We start from the raw sequence: 17043 nt of genomic DNA, 5'->3' as shown, positions 1-17043 counted from the left end.
AGCTGTTCAATCCACCAACCCAACTTTCCAGATGGCTACTTGGAGACAAGGGCTATCCCCTGAAGACATGGCTAATGACACCATTGAGGAGCCCATCAAACGAAGCTGAGGAGCGCTACAATGCGAGACAAATTTCCACCAGAGGCATCATCGAGCAAACCCATCGGCTTGCTCAAAATGTGATTCAGATGCCTCGACAGATCAGGTGGAGCCCTACAGTATTCACCAGCCAGGGTCTCCAGAATCATCGTGGTCTGCTGTGCACTGCACAACATCGCACAGCATCATGGCTTAGCGCTACCTGAGGAACAAGTGGCTCAGTGCACAGCCTTCTCCTCCTCCTCAGAGGAGGAAGACCTTACGGAGGTGGCTGTGTCAGTTCCACCAGCACGCGAGCACATTGCTGGCCGTGAGGCAAGGGATGCACTAATCCATGCCAGATTCGCTTAAGTTTTCGAAGCAAACACATGGAAATGAGTGTCTGGCCAACCTTCATAGCACACCATACACCATCTGTACAATAACCTGTGGGTTCCTATCACTCTCACCACCATCATTACCAATGAAAGGCACCCTGACACCTCACTGTGACACTTCCATTTCTGGACACACATAGGCCAACTCTTTGAATCTTTGCCATCGCATTACTTTATTACAATTAAAATAACGATGATAATCTTTACTTTGTATAACATCAAAACACCCAAGTGACTAACCTTGTGACTATTTATGTGTTAACTTTGTCTTACACGTGCTTCTATGTGGTGCTTCCCCTGTGGTTTCAGCAGATGTTGAGGCACCTTGCTCACTTACATGCTGCTCCTGCTTCAACACCTTTGGCGGGCGTCCTCTGGGTTTGGGAGCCTGGGAGGGCTCGGCAACAGTCTGCTCCTCCTGCGGCTGTGCAAGGGCTGAGATGGCCATCTCAGTTGGGTGAGGAATCTGGGGCTCCGACCGAGTACTCCACAGTGGCATGGGAGTGTGAGCGCTTGGAGAGGAGTTCACACTTCCTTGTTGTCGACCACCAACATTCCTCTCATGGGTCACGTGCACTTCAGTGCTAGCAAGTAGCTGGAGAGCACCTTGCTGCACATCAGTGGGGCCATGAGGACCGTCTCTGTACTGACAGTCCTCATAACGGGGATGCCATGTACCTCTAGTTCCTCTCCTCAATAGATGCCCATCTATCCTCCATAGCAGACCATTTATTTAGAAGAGTCACCATGTTAATTTGCATCTGGTGATTTATGTCCTCCATGGAGGTTGCCATCCTTTCCATGGCGGCACCTACAATCTCCATTGTGTGCACCACGACATTGCTCATGTTTGACATGGACTCCTCCATTCTCTGCACACTCGCAGTTACTGTGGTTGCAAACCCTGTCAGAGCCTCCTGCACTTGTTCCTGAAGTTCCAGCACCGCTCTCTTTCTGGATGGCCCAGGGTCCATATGCAACTGAGCAGAGCTAGGAGCGTCCAGTGCCCTCCGACGAGGACTCTCCACTGCTGTCCCTGTCTCCACCATCTGCTGATGCTCACTTGTGAGCTGTGACACACCAGGTGACAACACTAATCTATCTCGCGAATGACCTGCCGAGGTGCTCGTCTCTGCGCTGGTGCTGGGTGGACTCAATTCTGCTAACACTGCACCCTCAGAGGTTGCAGCTTCCTCTGAGGAGTCTTCCAGCTCTTCCTCCTGGACAGTGGGGAAGGGGGCTCTCGATTGTCCTGTGGTGGAGTAAAGGCATGAGTTAGACATGTGATATTAATGTAGCAGACGCATCTAATTGTGCAGATGATCAGAACTCAATCTCTATGAACATCAAATGCCATATCAGTCACTCATGCAATCTAAATGAGAGGGTTGCAAATCTACTCTGACACCAGCCTGCTCCACTGCATCCGTCTCTCCGTCCCCCACTTCCAGCTCCTCAGCACCTCCGACGATGTGGAGAGCAGCCTCCTCAGCAGTGGTCAAGTGCGCCATGGAAGGTGGCCCTCCTCCTGTCCTGCCCCTCTCCCTCTTATTGTGGGCTCTCTTTTCCTGCAATGAGGGACACAAGTGGAGTTTGAGTGAGAATTTTGGAGTGAGTGTAGAGAATCCATAACACAAATGCTTAGAGGGAGACAAAGATGGAGTGTGGTGCCAATACCAAGGGCCCTCCCCGTACGTTTAGTTGTTGTCATTGCACAACAGTGAGAGCAAGTGTGAGGGGTGCATAGTAAAATGGTGGAGTGATTCTGTACATAGAGAGAGAGGGATGGTTAAGGGTGCAAAGGATGTAAGGGTAAATTGGGATGTGCAGGAGTAGGTTGACAATGCAGAGTGCTCGTGATGAGAGGAGATGGGGAGCAAATTGAAGGTAAGTGTGATGCTATACTCACTTTTGCTGAGCGTAGCAGATCATTGAACCTTTTGCAGCACTGAACCCAGGTGCCACCACACAAAGACCTGGTGCTCACCTCCTCAGCAATTTGCAGCCAGGCTGCCTTAGTTTGCTGAGGAGACTTCCTCCGTCCATTTAAGGGGAATAGTACCTCTTGACGCCCTCTCACTCCCTCCACAAGAGCATGGAGGGAGTCATCATCGAATCTTGGAGAGGCCTTTGGTCTTGAAGCAGTCATTTCGCTATCTGCCACACTGAGTAGCATCAGAATAGGAATGAAAAACCACAAGGCTGCATGGGCCCCTTAAATGCAGCTGGATAGAAGACGTCAGCAGAGGTGAGCAGCAGACCCGAACCCACTGATTGGGCCGGGTAGCGCAGTTAAGGGAAAATCGTTAATTCAGAGCGTCTGAAACCGGCAGCGGGACCGGAACCCGCCGAACAGCCAACCTGACTCCAACCCGCCGCTGATGGTAAAATCGCGGCCATTATCTCCCCTTCCCTCATCCATAAACAGCTAATAGAAAAACATCAAAACTGACCTGCTGGAAAACAGATTTCATAGAATCAAAGAATAACACAGCACAGAAGGAGGATATTGGGCTCGTCGACCCTGAGCTGGCTCTTTGAGAGAGCTATCCTACTGGTCCCACGCCCCTGTTCTTTCCCCATACCGCTGCAAATTTTTCCTCTTCAAGTATTTACCCAATTCCCTTTTGAAAGTTATTATTATATCAGTTTCCAGGGATCAGTCCTTGGACCCCAGCTATTCACAATATGTATTAATGATCTAGACAAGGGAACTAGATGTAATATCTCCAAATTTGCAGACGACACAAAGCTGGGTGGGCGTATGTGCTGTGAGGAGGATGCTGAGAAACTCCAGTATGATTTGGACAGGTTGGGTGATTGGGCAGAAGCATGGCAGATGCAATATAACGTGGATAAATGTGAGGTTATCCACTTTGGTAGCAAAAACAGGAAGGCAGATTATTATCTGAATGGCAATAGATTGGGAAGTGCAACGAGACCTGGGTGTCCTTGTGCACCAGTTGCTGAAGATAAGCATGCAGGTGCAGCAGGCGGTTAAGAAGGCAAATGGTATGTTGGCCTTCGTAGCAAGAGGGTTTGAGTACAGGAACAACGATGTCTTGCTGCAGTTGTACAGGGCCTTGGTGAGACCACATCTTGAGTATTGTGTGCAGTTTTGGTCGCCTTATCTGAGGAAGGATGTTCTTGCCATGGAAGGAGTTCAGCGAAGATTCACCAGGCTGATACCTGGGATGACAGGAATGATGTATGAGGAGAAATTGGATTGATTGGACTTGTACTCGCTGGAGTTTAGAAGAATGAGAGGGGATCTCATTGAAACTTATAAAATTCTGACAGGACTGGACAGACTAGATGCAGGAAGAATGTTCCCGATGGTCGGGGAGTCCAGAACCAGGGGTCACAGTCTAAGGATGAGGGGTAGGCCATTTAGGACAGAAATGAGGAGGAATTTCTTCACCCAGAGAGTGGTGAACCTGTGGCATTCTCTAGCACAGAAGGCAGTAGAGGCCAATTCATTAAATATATTCAAGAAGGAGTTGGATATATTTCTCAAGGCTAAAGGGATCAAGGGGTATGGGGAGAAAGCAGGGACCGGGTGTAATAATAATAAATGAACTGTGAACTCTGTGCATACATCACTTCCTGTGCATACGTCACTTCCTGTGTTTGGACCAGTATAAATACTGAACTGCTCAGTATTGTAAAAGGGCTTCTCCTAGAGACAGGGTGAAGACCGCTCTTGTATATAGTATAATTATAAGTTGCTTAAAGCTTACTTTAAAGTTCCTTGATGTGCGAGACTCTTTTATGTCACATCAATTTAAGCAATTTAGTATTTACACTCACAAATACTAGACCTTCGGACAAACTCGGAGTTAAGGATCCAGGGAACCACCCATCATGGAAAACATCCTTAAACCTACTCGTCTGGACTTGGACCCAAACGCACCAGCAGCTGGCAGGGTATGGAAGCATTGGTATCGTCCTTTTGAGAATTTTCTTGATGAATGTAAAGCGAATGCTTCTACTAAACTGAGGATACTTATCAACTATGTGACCCCAACAGTGTTTGAATATGTTGATGAATGGGATAATTACGATGAGGTGATCCGGGTACTTAAAAAACTATATGCCAAGACCGCAAATGAGGTCTATGCTAGACATCTACTGGCCACAGCCTGACAAGGGCCAGGGGAATCGATTAACGAATTCCTTCAAGAACTTCGCAGGCTCAGCGTAGACTGTAACTTTCAGGCAGCCTCGGCTGAGCTGTACCGCGAAGAAATGATTCGTGATGCTTTCATCTGCGGGATTGCCTCTCCATTTATACGCCAGCGTCTACTAGAAAGTAAAACACTTGAGCTACAAAAGGCTTGTGACCTGGCTTGTTCTCTGGATTTGGCAAAGAAAAATGCAGACCTCTATCAGCTGCCCAGATCTCGATCTGCTGCTGTAACTGCAACCAGACGATTCAAGTGGCCTCAGGTGAACCCTATCATGGAGGAATCTAATCCTGATGATAATTCTGATGAAGAAGAGGAGGATGACCCCACTCTAGCAGCCTCTTGGCAATCTAGGAAGGAATGCTTCTTTTGTGGAGATTCTTTTCACCCTAGGAAATTCTGCCCTGCTCGCAATGCGATCTGTAGTCATTGCGATAAAAAGGGACACTTTGCAAAAGTTTGCCAATCAAGAGCCTCTACGAGGGCCTATCCAGCTAAGGCCTACCGAACTGCCCCAATTAGGGCCTATCAAGATGCTCCGGCTAGGACCTATCAAGCTTCCTCTCGAGCTCTCTCCTGAAGAAGCACACCTAGAGTTTCAGCCACTCTCTGTGCAACCACACCAATTACAGCTGCTTGCCCACAGAACCTGTTTCATGCAGCTACAAAAGTTTCAATTAATGGGCATACCTTAGATGCCTTAATTGACTCAGGAAGTACTGATAGTTTCATTAGAGAACAGATGGTTGCGAAATTGAAACTACATATCTTCCCATCGGACCAGGCAATTGCGATGGCTCAGTCATCACTTAATACCAGAATCTCTGGCTTTTGTATTATTGATATGACACTTAATGGTCGCATGTATCCCTCCACCCGACTTTCGGTGCTCAAGGACTTATGTAGTGATCTCATCTTAGGGCTGGATTTTCAAAAACAGCATAAGAAACTCACCATTGAGTTCGGCGGATCCAAACCTGGACTTACTATTTCTAATATACTGTCTAAATTACCGTTTTGTGCATTATCAGCAGCTTCACTTGATGAACCCTCATTATTTGCCAGTATTCCTCCTCGATGCAAACCAATAATAACGAAATCGCGGCGCTTTAGTCAGGAAGACCAATCTTTTATTGAGGCTGAAATCTCTCGACTTTTAGCAGAGGATATCATTGAACCATGTTCGTTGCCCTGGCGGGCTCAAGTCGTCATCGTCAAGAACCCTCTAAAACCTCACAAACAACGACTATGCATTGATTATTCGCAAACCATCAATCAATATACTGACTTGGACGCCTACCCATTGCCACGCATTGATGATATGGTTAATAAACTGGCCGAATACAAAGTGTTCTCAACTTACGATTTAAAAAGTGCCTATCATCAGGTACCCTTGAAGGTCTCAGATAAGCAGTACACGGCCTTTGAGGCTAATGGACGGCTGTACCAATTTCGTCGCCTCCCATTCGGGGTTACTAATGGAGTGGCTGTCTTCCAACGGGCAATGGATGGCCTGGTTAAGCAGGAAAACTTAAGGGACACTTTTCCCTATCTTGATAACATTACTATTGCAGGTCACGATCAACAGGAACACGACGCCAACCTCCAAAAATTTCGGGATGCCCTCCATCACCATAACTTAACTTTGAATGAATCTAAATCTGTTGAGTCGCAACCAACCATCAACATCCTTGGCTACTGCGTAGGCAATGGTATCATTAAGCCAGACCCAGAAAGACTTCGCCCGCTCCAAGAGCTCCCGTCACCTAAGGCTCCGGCTTCTTTACGTCGGGCTCTCGGTCTGTTTGCATACTACGCTAAATGGATTCCTCATTTTTCAGACAAAATCCAACCCTTGCTGCATGCTAGATCATTTCCATTGGAAACAGCGGCTGTTGCAGCCTTTAACCTTCTCAAAAAACAGTTGGAGAAAGCGGCTCTTCACTCCATCGATGAGAATCTCCCTTTCGTAGTCGAATGTGATGCCTCGGAGGTGGCGATCTCGGCTACTCTAAATCAGGAAGGTCGTCCTGTAGCATTTATGTCCAGGACCTTACAAGGTGCCGAGCTACATTATCCTCCGGTTGAGAAGGAAGCCACAGCCATCATAGAGGCGGTACGGAAGTGGAACCATTTCCTAGCTCACCAGCACTTTACATTAATCACGGACCAGCGATCAGTCGCCTTCATGCTCGATAATCGAAAACGAACCAAAATTAAGAATAATAAAATACAGCTTTGGAGGATGGAACTGGCCTCTTTTGGTTACACTATTCACTATCGACCTGGCAAGGAGAATGTGGCCCCGGATACCCTCACACTAGCATTCTGCTCCACTATGTCATCCTCTACTCTCATAGATGTCCATAATGGATTGTGTCATCCGGGCGTTACGCGCATGCTACATTTCGTACGATCACGGAATCTCCCTTTTTCTACTGGAGATGTAAAGAAAATGTGCTCAGAATGCCGGCTTTGTGCAGAATTAAAACCTCAGTTCTTCCGCCCCTCAGATGGTATGCTCATACACGCAACCCAACCGATGCAACGACTTAGATTCGATTTTAAGGGCCCAGTGCCCTCTTCAACTCGGAACACATATTTGCTCACCATGATTGATGAATATTCACGTTTTCCATTTGCCTTCCCCTGCTCCAATATGCTGGCGTCCACAGTAATCTGCTGCCTTGAGCAGGTATTTTCTCTCTGTGGCATGGCGGCTTACATTCACTCGGATCGGGGTCCATCCTTTATGTCAAGGGAACTCAAGGACTACCTCTCAGAACGGGGAATTGCTACAAGCAAAACGACGCCATATCATCTCATCGGAAATGGGCAGGTAGAGAGGTATAACGGTATCATCTGGAATTCCGTACATCTTGCTTTAAGATCTCGGGGCCTACCAAACCAGCAATGGGAAGCAGTGCTTCCGGATGCATTGCACTCTATGCGGTCCCTTTTTTCTACAGCCACAAATACTACACCTCATGAGCGGTTCTTTGGATTCCAGCGTCGCTCGTCTTATGGGACATTCCTCCCGTCATGGCTAACTACTCCTGGACCTGTACTACTCCGAAGATACGTTCGGACGTCTAAAAATGACCCTCTCGTAGACGAGGTCGAACTAACCAATGCCAACCCCACCTATGCATACATACGATATCCCGACGGCTGAGAATCTACCGTATCATTACGGGATCTGGCTCCCTGCCCATCAGGACCTAGTGGGACATCGAGTGATGGTATTTTACCAGGAGCCTCTTGGAACCTACCGGGTACCCCTCTCCAGGATCCTGATCTGACACCAACTAGCTTGGTGCCGGTAGAACCCCGTATTCAAAGTTGCGACCCTCCCAGTACCGCGCACCAAAGTACTGATCCGCCACAGACCAGCTCTGCACCTCCCTCTGAACAGAGACAGACCGACTCTGCACCTATTGGGGCTCGTACACAAAGCCATGATCTCCCCGACCCTTCACAGGATAATCCAGGCCACACAGACTCTGACCAATGGCCAACAGCATGTAAGCGGACCAGAGACCCTCTACGATGGGAACCCAAACGGGTGTGACTCTTCCTCGTTCGGCGGCTGCGAAATAAAAGGAAGACCACAGCCTTCTAATCTCGCAGGAGGGAAGAATGTAATAATAATAAATGAACTTCCGGATGAAGTTATGTGCACATTACTTCCTGTGAACTCTGTGCATACATCACTTCCTGTGCATACGTCACTTCCTGTGTTTGGACTAGTATAAATACTGAACTGCTCAGTATTGTAAAAGGGCTTCTCCTAGAGACATGGTGAAGACCGCTCTTGTATATAGTATAATTATAAGTTGCTTAAAGCTTACTTTAAAGTTCCTTGATGTGTGAGACTCTTTTTTGTCACATCACCGGGTACTGAATTTGGATTGTTACTGCTGAGTTGGAGCCTGAACGTACCAAGTGATATACAAGGTCGACGTATACCCAACCTCAGCTTAATAGAGTAATAAGACTCAGACGACTGTGGTTTAATTGAAATGTGAGAGGACACTTTATTTGCAGTGCGCTCTGGGAGAAGTGCTATGCACCCCTGTGCAACCGCCAAGCTTCTCGTTTTACACTCCAAATGCGTTTACCTTTATACACAAATGAAAGGTTAAGCAGATTAATCACAGAAATGCCTCATGACAGTGTAGCAGTAAAATATTTTAAACAATGTTCAGCAGAACTAAGACTTCTTCGGACTTTTCACCGTGAGATATGATAAGCAGAAATAAAACAATAGCAGACTGTCTGTCCTTGCAAGATAACCGAAGTACAAAACAGGATGCAGCTGGCACTACTCATCCCAGGGTAGCTCAAGGTCCAGTTTTAGCCTGTAACGAATGTCAAGTATCCCGACGAGCTTTGCAAAGTCCTTTAGTACCGAAATTCCCTCCAACAGGATGATCAGCCATGATCGCATTGAATGGCGGAGCAGGCTCGAGGGGCCGAATGGCCTACTCCTGCTCCTATCTTCTATGTTTCTATGGGAGAGGGGTTTCCCAGGAGGTCACACTGAGATGGGTGTCAGGCTCCAAACTTCCACAACACTGAGTATGCCTGCTAAAAGTTCCCCCAGACCTGAAAAACAAAGTTCTGCCACCTGCAAATGTTCATTGGTGAAAACTCCTTTGTAATGGTGGAGTTGCAACTGTGAGTAAGTAATCCACTTGTGAGGCCGCCAGCATTATCTGGCGTGGTCCAGAGGAGGCGTGTAGGATGGGGGTAATGTCTAAAAATCGGAAAGTCATCTCAAAAGGGGATTATAGAGGCAATTAAGTGGTTGTTAAGGGCCTATCCCGCCTCTTGGAGGCGGGATGGAAAGGGGGTCAGAAAACACGCATTTGGGAAAATTGCTCGGAGGCGGGATCGGGCCCACCTGCCATTTTTGGTGATTTTAACAACTCACACGCCTCCAATCCCGCCTCCTCAGGCCTGGCAAAATCAAGCCCTTAATCTCTCCCTCCATATAAACTTACATTGACCTTTATTCTTTTCTTCCATTACCTCATTTAACTTTTTGACATCCCTTGTTCTTTCTACAAGTGTATTTATTTCTCACTACCTAAAGACCTCTTTCCTTCCCTTTCTGCTCTGGGAATATTTTACCTCTAATTATTTCTGCTAAGCTTCTATTCCAACAGCATTATTAATCCTGCTCTGCCTCCCTGATCTAAAACCAGTAGCTTCCCCAATCCCTACAGTACTAGTTACCGAACACCCACCCAAAAGACAAACAAATGAATGCTTTTCAAAAGCTGGCACATTAATTACCTTGTTGAAATATGATGATTTTGATCTCTTTAATGCCAGAATGTCACTTCAGCAACTGCATTTTCTTTCTTTGTGTAAAGAGAATTAATGATGTTGACGAGAGGGCACAGGTTCAAACTGGTAAAGGATATTTTTAGGACTGCTATCAGGAAATTCGTCACACAAAGAGTTATCACGCATGGAGCAGATATCCAGATAAAGTACTAGATGCAAAATCCCTGGAACTATTTTAGAAACATTTGCAAACCACAGCAGGCGAGGTAGGGGTGGGGGATGGGTCGGCTGAATGGCCTTCCTCATTCACAATTATCTTCTGGTTGCCTCAGGGCAAACCAATCTTCAGACTGCGCCTCAACCGGTTGTTCGGCCCCTTATTTACGTACACAAAGTGCCTAATGGCTATTTCAGAGATGGGTCCTGAATGCTGATCTTTGACCTTTACCAAAATGGTGGGCAGTGTGTGCTTCCTGCCCACCATATTGCAGGCTTAGGAGACCGCTTAGTGTCTGAATCACACGTGCTGCGTGGCTAAATTTCCAGGCTTACCCCTTCAAGTATTTTTCAGGTATCTGCTCCATTACATTATCTGACAAGACAAATTGTGATTGCGAGTTTTATTCTCCAACATTGAGTAATACAAGCATTCAAGAGCTGATTGAGAAAACAGCAGTTTTTCTTCCTCCCCACCGCCCCACAAACACCCCCCCCCCGCAAAAAAAAACTGTGCCACGATTCTCCTGGCACACCACTGCAGAAGAATATGTAATATTCAGTAAGCGAAAAATCATAAGCCTAACTCTGCATTAAGGGAACAAGGAAATAGAATTCTCACAGACGGAGACCCAGGAAGTGGGTAAGCTCCTTTGATTCTAACTTTTAAAAAATGTTATAGAGAGCAAAACAAAGTTTGTGGCTCTCACATGAGGAAAAGGTAAGCATGAAATAAAGATGAACAAACTTTGAAAAAAAACATAATTTTTTTAGTTTCTTAAAAATGTTAATTTTTATTATTAAAATGTACAAATTTGACACTGCACAAAATTAAAATTTGTTTTTCAGGGCCATAACATTTGTTTATCGGTAGTTATTACTCAGATCGCCATTAAAAACCCAGTTACACCTCATTTGAATGGGTCTAACTTTTTATGGGGTTTCTAACAGCGATATTTGTTCGGAAAAGGGGACATTTTCTTCCGATCAGTGATTTCACGGATTGCCGGCTCTGGCGGGAGGGGACGGGGGGTCCACAGCGCAGCCTGTGGAGGAGTTGTGAATGACAGACTTTAGGATTTCCGCGTTAGGCTGCACATGCGCTAAAACCTGAAGTTGCCACAAGTTCCAGGCCATTATCTTTCTTAGTGTAAAAATGATTACTGATGTTTTGGTCTTTATTCTCAGCAGTAAGTGATTGTTATCTCATTCGGCAAATTTATGACTATGGGCAGGATTTTCATTGGGCCGTGGAGTCGGGATTGGAGGCCTGTGGGGGTTAAAATCCCGAAATCAGGGGTCCCAACCCCATCCCGCACCCAAACCCGCCTCCATGCCAGTTTCAAAGGAGGCGGATGCCCGCCCCGCATTGGGACTCGCCTACCCAAGGCGGGAAAGGATTAGTGCCAATTAACTGCCTGTTAACAGGTAGTTAACAGGCAGTTTTTAGCCTAATCCCTATTTTAAAGCTTGAAGTGGGATTCCCGACGGCTCCAAACCATGCCAAGTTAGAGGAGGCGGGCCGTCGGGTTGAAGGACTTGGAGGGGTCGAGATGTTGGTGTTCAGGTGAGTGATGTGTGCATGAGTGCAAAGGTAAGTGTGTTTGGTGTGTCTAAAGTGATTAAAGAAGTTTAAATTACCTTTTCTTACCTTTTCAGCCTTCCCTCCTTTAGGTCCCAGGAGTCCCTCATCTCACCGGCACAGAAAGCAGAATGGCTGTGAACTGTCAAAAGTGACAGCCTTCAGCTTTCTGTGCAGGAGAGATTTCTTACTGAGTCTGTGGAGAAGGACTCAGGTTAGAAGTAAGACTGTCAGTGTTAGACAGCTTCAAACAGCTGTGAAACACTGATATTTCATCTGTCAAAACCTCTTGACAGATGAAATTTCAGTCTGTGATGTCACCTTTTGCCGGGTGGCCCTTAATCGGCCTGCTGAGCCCGCTGGGCAGGCTCAACAAGGTCAATCAAGTTAAAATTGCGTGGATTGGCCGCATCTCGATGGAGGTGGGACTACAACCCCGAAAATTGTAGTCCCGCCTCCAACCCGACTCCTGAATGAAAATCCTGCCCTGTGTTTAGATTAATGTTTGATAGGTTTGACCCCGTTACTTTAAGGTAGACATAACTCTCTGTTAAAAGCGAAACTACTGCTTATCGGTGCATGAATGGCAACGTCTGCGTGATCATTCGAATCTTGTACTTACGGAATGCCACACTTTTAATTTTCGCACCATGAAATGCTGTCAGACTTTTCTGCATTAAAGATTCTATTTTTAGAATCATAGAATGGTTAAAGAAGAGGGAGGCCATTCGGCCCATCGAGCCCGTGCTGGCTCTCTGCAAGAGCACTTCAGCTAGTCCCACTCCCCCGCTCTTTCCCTTTGCCCTGCAATTTTTTTTTCCTTCAGGAACTTATCTAATTTCCTTTTGAAAGCCACAATTGAGTCTGCCTCCACCACCCTCTCAAGCAGTGCATTCCAGATCTTAACCACTCGCTGCGTAAAAAAGTTTTTGCTCATGCCGCCTTTGCTCCTTTTACCAATCACCGTAAATCTGTGTCCTCTGGTTCTTGACACTTCCGCCAATGGGAACAGTTTCTCTCTATCAACTCGGTCTAGACCCCTCATTATTTTGAGCGCCTCTATCAAATTTCCTCTCAACCTTCTCTGCTCCAAGGCGAACAACCCCAGCTTCTCCAGTCTACCCATGTAACTGAAGTCCCTCATCCCTGGAGCCATTCTTGTAAATCTTTTCTGCACCCTCTCTAAGGCCTTCACATCCTTCCTAAAGTGTGGTGCCCAGAATTGGACACAATACTCCAGTTGAGGCCGAACCAGTCTTTTATAAAGGTTCATCATAACTTCTTTGCTTTTGTACTCTATGCCTTAATTTATGAAGCCCAGGATCCCGTCTGCTTTTTAAACTGCTATCTCAACCTGCCCTGCCACCTTCAATGATTTGTGCACATATACTCCCAGGTCTCTCTGTTCATGCACCCCCTTTAGAATTGTACCCTTTAGTTTATATTGCCTCTCCTCGTTCTTCCTAACAAAATGCATCACTTTGCACTTTTCTGTGTTAAATTTCATCTGCCACGTGTCCGCCCATTCCACCAGCCTATATCCTCATGAAGTCTATCACTATCCTCCTCACTGTTCACTATACTTCCAAGTTTTATGTCATCAGCAAATTTTTAAATTTTGCCCTGTACACCCAAGTCCAAGTCATTAATATATATCAAGAAAAGCAGTGGCTCTAGTACTGACCCCTGGGGAACACCACTGTATACCTTCCCCCAGTCCGAAAAACAACCGTTCACCACTACTCTTTGTTTCCTGTCACTTAGCCAATTTCGTATCCATGTTGTTCCTTTTATTCCATGGGCTTCAACTTTGCTGGCAAGCCTATTATGTGGCACTTTATCAAACTCCTTTTGGAAGTCCATGTACACCACGTCAACTGCATTGCCCTCATCAATCCTCTCTGTTACCTCATCATAAATCTCAATCAAGTTAGTTAAACACGATTTGCCTTTAACAAATCCGTGCTGGCTTTCCTTAATTAATCCACACTTGTCCAAGTGACTGTTAATTTTGTCCCTGATTATAGTTTCTAAAAGCTTCTCCACTATCGAGGTTAATCTGACTGGCCTGTAATTGCTGGGTTTATCCTTACACCGTTTTTTGAACAAGGGTGTAACATTTGCAATTTTCCAGTCCTCTGGCACCACTCCCGTATCTAACGAGGATTGGAAGATTATGGCCAGTAGCACCGCAATTTCCACCTTTACTTTCCTCAGCATCCTAGGATGTATCTCATCCGGTCCTGGTGACTTATCTACTTTAAGTACAGCCAACCTTTCTAGTACCTCTTTATCAATTTTTATCCCATCCGGTATCTCAACTACCTCCTTTTTCACTATGACTTTGGCAGCATCTTCTTCCTTGGTAAAGACAGATGCAAAGTACTCGTTTAGTACCTCAGCCATGCCCTCTGCCTCCATGCATAGGTCTCCATTTTGGTCCTTAATCGGCTCCACACCACCTCTTACTACCAGTTTACTATTTATATGCCTATAGAAGGCTTTTGGATTCCCTTTTATGTTAGCTGCCAATCTATTCTCATACTCTCTCTTTGCCCCTCTTATTTCCTTTTTCACTTCCCCTCTGAACTTTTTATAATCAACCTGGTACTCACTTGCATTCTCAACATCTGTCATACTTTTTCTGCTTCATCTTACTTTCTTTCTCTTTCGTCATCCAGGGAGCTCTGACTTTGGTTGCCCTACCTATCCTCCACGTGGAAATGTACCTCGACTGTACCCGAACCATCTCCTCTTTAAAGGCAGCCCATTGCACAATTACAGTTTTGCCTGCCAATCTTCGATTCCAATTTACCATTCTCAACCCACTGAAATTGGCCCTCCTCCAATTAAATATTTTTTACTCTAGATTGCTCCCTGTCCTTTTCCATAGCTAATCTAAACCTTATGATACTATGATCACTGTTCCCTAAATGTTCCCCTACTGACACTTGCTCCACTTGACCCACCTCATTCTTCAGAACCAGATCCAGCAATGCCTCCTTCCTCATTGGGCCGGAAACATACTGATCAAGAAAGTTAACCTGAACACACTTCAGAAATTCTTCCCCCCTCTGCCATTTACACTATTACTATCCCAGCCTATATTAGGATAGTTGAAGTCCCCCATTATCACTACTCTATTGTTCCTCTATATCCTTCCCACTAGTTGGTGGCCTATAGAATACACCTAGCTGTGTAATGACACCTATATTGTTTCTTAACTCTAATCAAATAGATTCTGCCCTTGATCCCTCCAGGACATCCTCTCTCTCCAGCACTGTAATATTCTCCTTAATCAATACTGCCACCCCACCTCTTTTCTTTCCTTCCCTATCTTTCCTGAACATCTTATATCCAGGAATATTTAAAACCCAATCCTGCCCTTTTTTGAGCCAGGTCTCCATTGTCGCCACGGCATCATATTCCCTTGTGGCTACTTGCGCCTGCAGTTCACAACCTTATTTACCACACTTTGTGCGTTTACACACATGCACTGTAAACCTATCTTAGACCTTCTTGTATTCTCTCTTAGTCTGACCCCACCTAATACCGTACTATTTCTTACTCTACTGCTATCTGTCTCTCCCAATCCTTTGTGCACCTTGTTTTTCCTTTCTAATGCTACATCCTGGTGCCTATCCCCCTGCCAAATTAGTTTAAACCCTCCCCAACAGCAAACCTCCTGCGAGGACATTGGTCCCAGCTCTGTTGGGGTGAAACCCATCCGGTCTGTATAGGTCCCACCTCTCCCAGAATCAGTCCCAATGTCCCAGGAATCTAAAGCTCTCCCTGATGCACCATCTCTCCAGCCATGCATTCACCTGTTCTATCCTCCTATTTCTATACTCATTAGCTCGTGCCACTGGGAGTAATCTGGAGATTACTACCTTTGAGGTCCTGCTTATTAATCTCTTTCCTTGCTCCCTAAAATCTGCCTGGAGGGCCTCATCCCACTTTCTACCTATGTTGTTGAAAACGATATGGACCACGACCTCTGGCTGTTTACCCTCCCCCCTCAGAATGTTCTGCAGCCGCTCAATGACATCCTTGACCATGGCACTGGGGAGGCAAAATACCATCCTGGAATCACGTCTGCGGCCGCAGAAACACCTGTCTGTTCCCCAAACTATCGAATCCCCTATCACTATTGCTTTCCTGATCTTCCTACTCCCCCACCCCACCACTGTACAGCTGAACCACCCGTGGTGCCGTGGACTTGGCTCTGGCTGTATTCCCCAGGGGAACCATTGCCCTCACCTTTAGAAATCCATGCTGACAATTTTTTAATATATTATCTGTCTCTAGATGTTTAGTTATCTCATCATTTAGCAGAAATTCTATTGGCCTGGAATTTGCAGTCCTGATGACGATGAACTGGCAGCGTTCGTCGTCATTTCGCCTTTGAAACTGACCGTAACTTCAGGATTTAGCGCATGCACAGCCTAATGCAGAAATCCTGAAGTTGTGGTCTGTCATTCACTGCTCCTCCATAGGCTGCGCTGTGCACCCCCCACCCCCTCTCCTCCCCACAGAGCCGCAATCAGTGAAATCTCTCAAATCATTGAAACTGACAAAATCTTCGGCTCTTCCACAGTATTACACTGTTAAATACCCCATTAAATGTTAAACCCCAAGGGATTAGGTGTAACTGGGGTTTTCAACATTGTATTGACTGCTAAACAAAGGTTATGGCCCTGAAAAACTAATTTTAATTTTGTGCAGTGCTAAATTTATCTATTTTAATAAAAATTTAAATGTTTAAGGAACTTTAAAAAAATTAATTAAAAAAAAGTTTGTCCATCTTTATTTCAGGTTTGCTCTTTCCCTGTGCGACAGCCCCAATCTTTATTTTGCTCTCTCTGACATTTTTAAAAAGTTAGAATTTTAAGAGCTTACCCACTTCCTGGTTCGCTGTCTGTGAGAATTCTGTGTCTTGATTGGCTGCTTGGACAGCTAGTTGACATCACAGCAGCTCGCGTTAGGGGATTCCCACTATGCTACGTTGATTTGAATTACGCACCGGAAAAGCCGAACTTCTCGCCACAGAGATCGCGAGATCTTTGTGCGAAGTTTACCTCAGGGCCAGTGGCGAATGCCTTTGCTTTGTTGCTGACCACAAATTCCGGGCCATTATCTCTGGTGTGTAAGCATGCACGCACCCAGCTCTCTCGTGGGCAGCAGAATTCAAGTTGTGCCCAGGCTGCTGGCTGACAATCGAATCTCCAGTACCTGCAGTGTACCCCAAACTACTTATGGCATATGCATTTTTTCTTGCTACTTATAT

This window comes from Somniosus microcephalus, chromosome 24 (assembly GCF_052327205.1).
Source record: "Somniosus microcephalus isolate GS21.2 chromosome 24, FLI_Smic_1.0, whole genome shotgun sequence".
NCBI classification, from domain to species: Eukaryota; Metazoa; Chordata; class Chondrichthyes; order Squaliformes; family Somniosidae; genus Somniosus; species Somniosus microcephalus.
Note: the sequence above shows the minus strand (reverse complement) of the source record.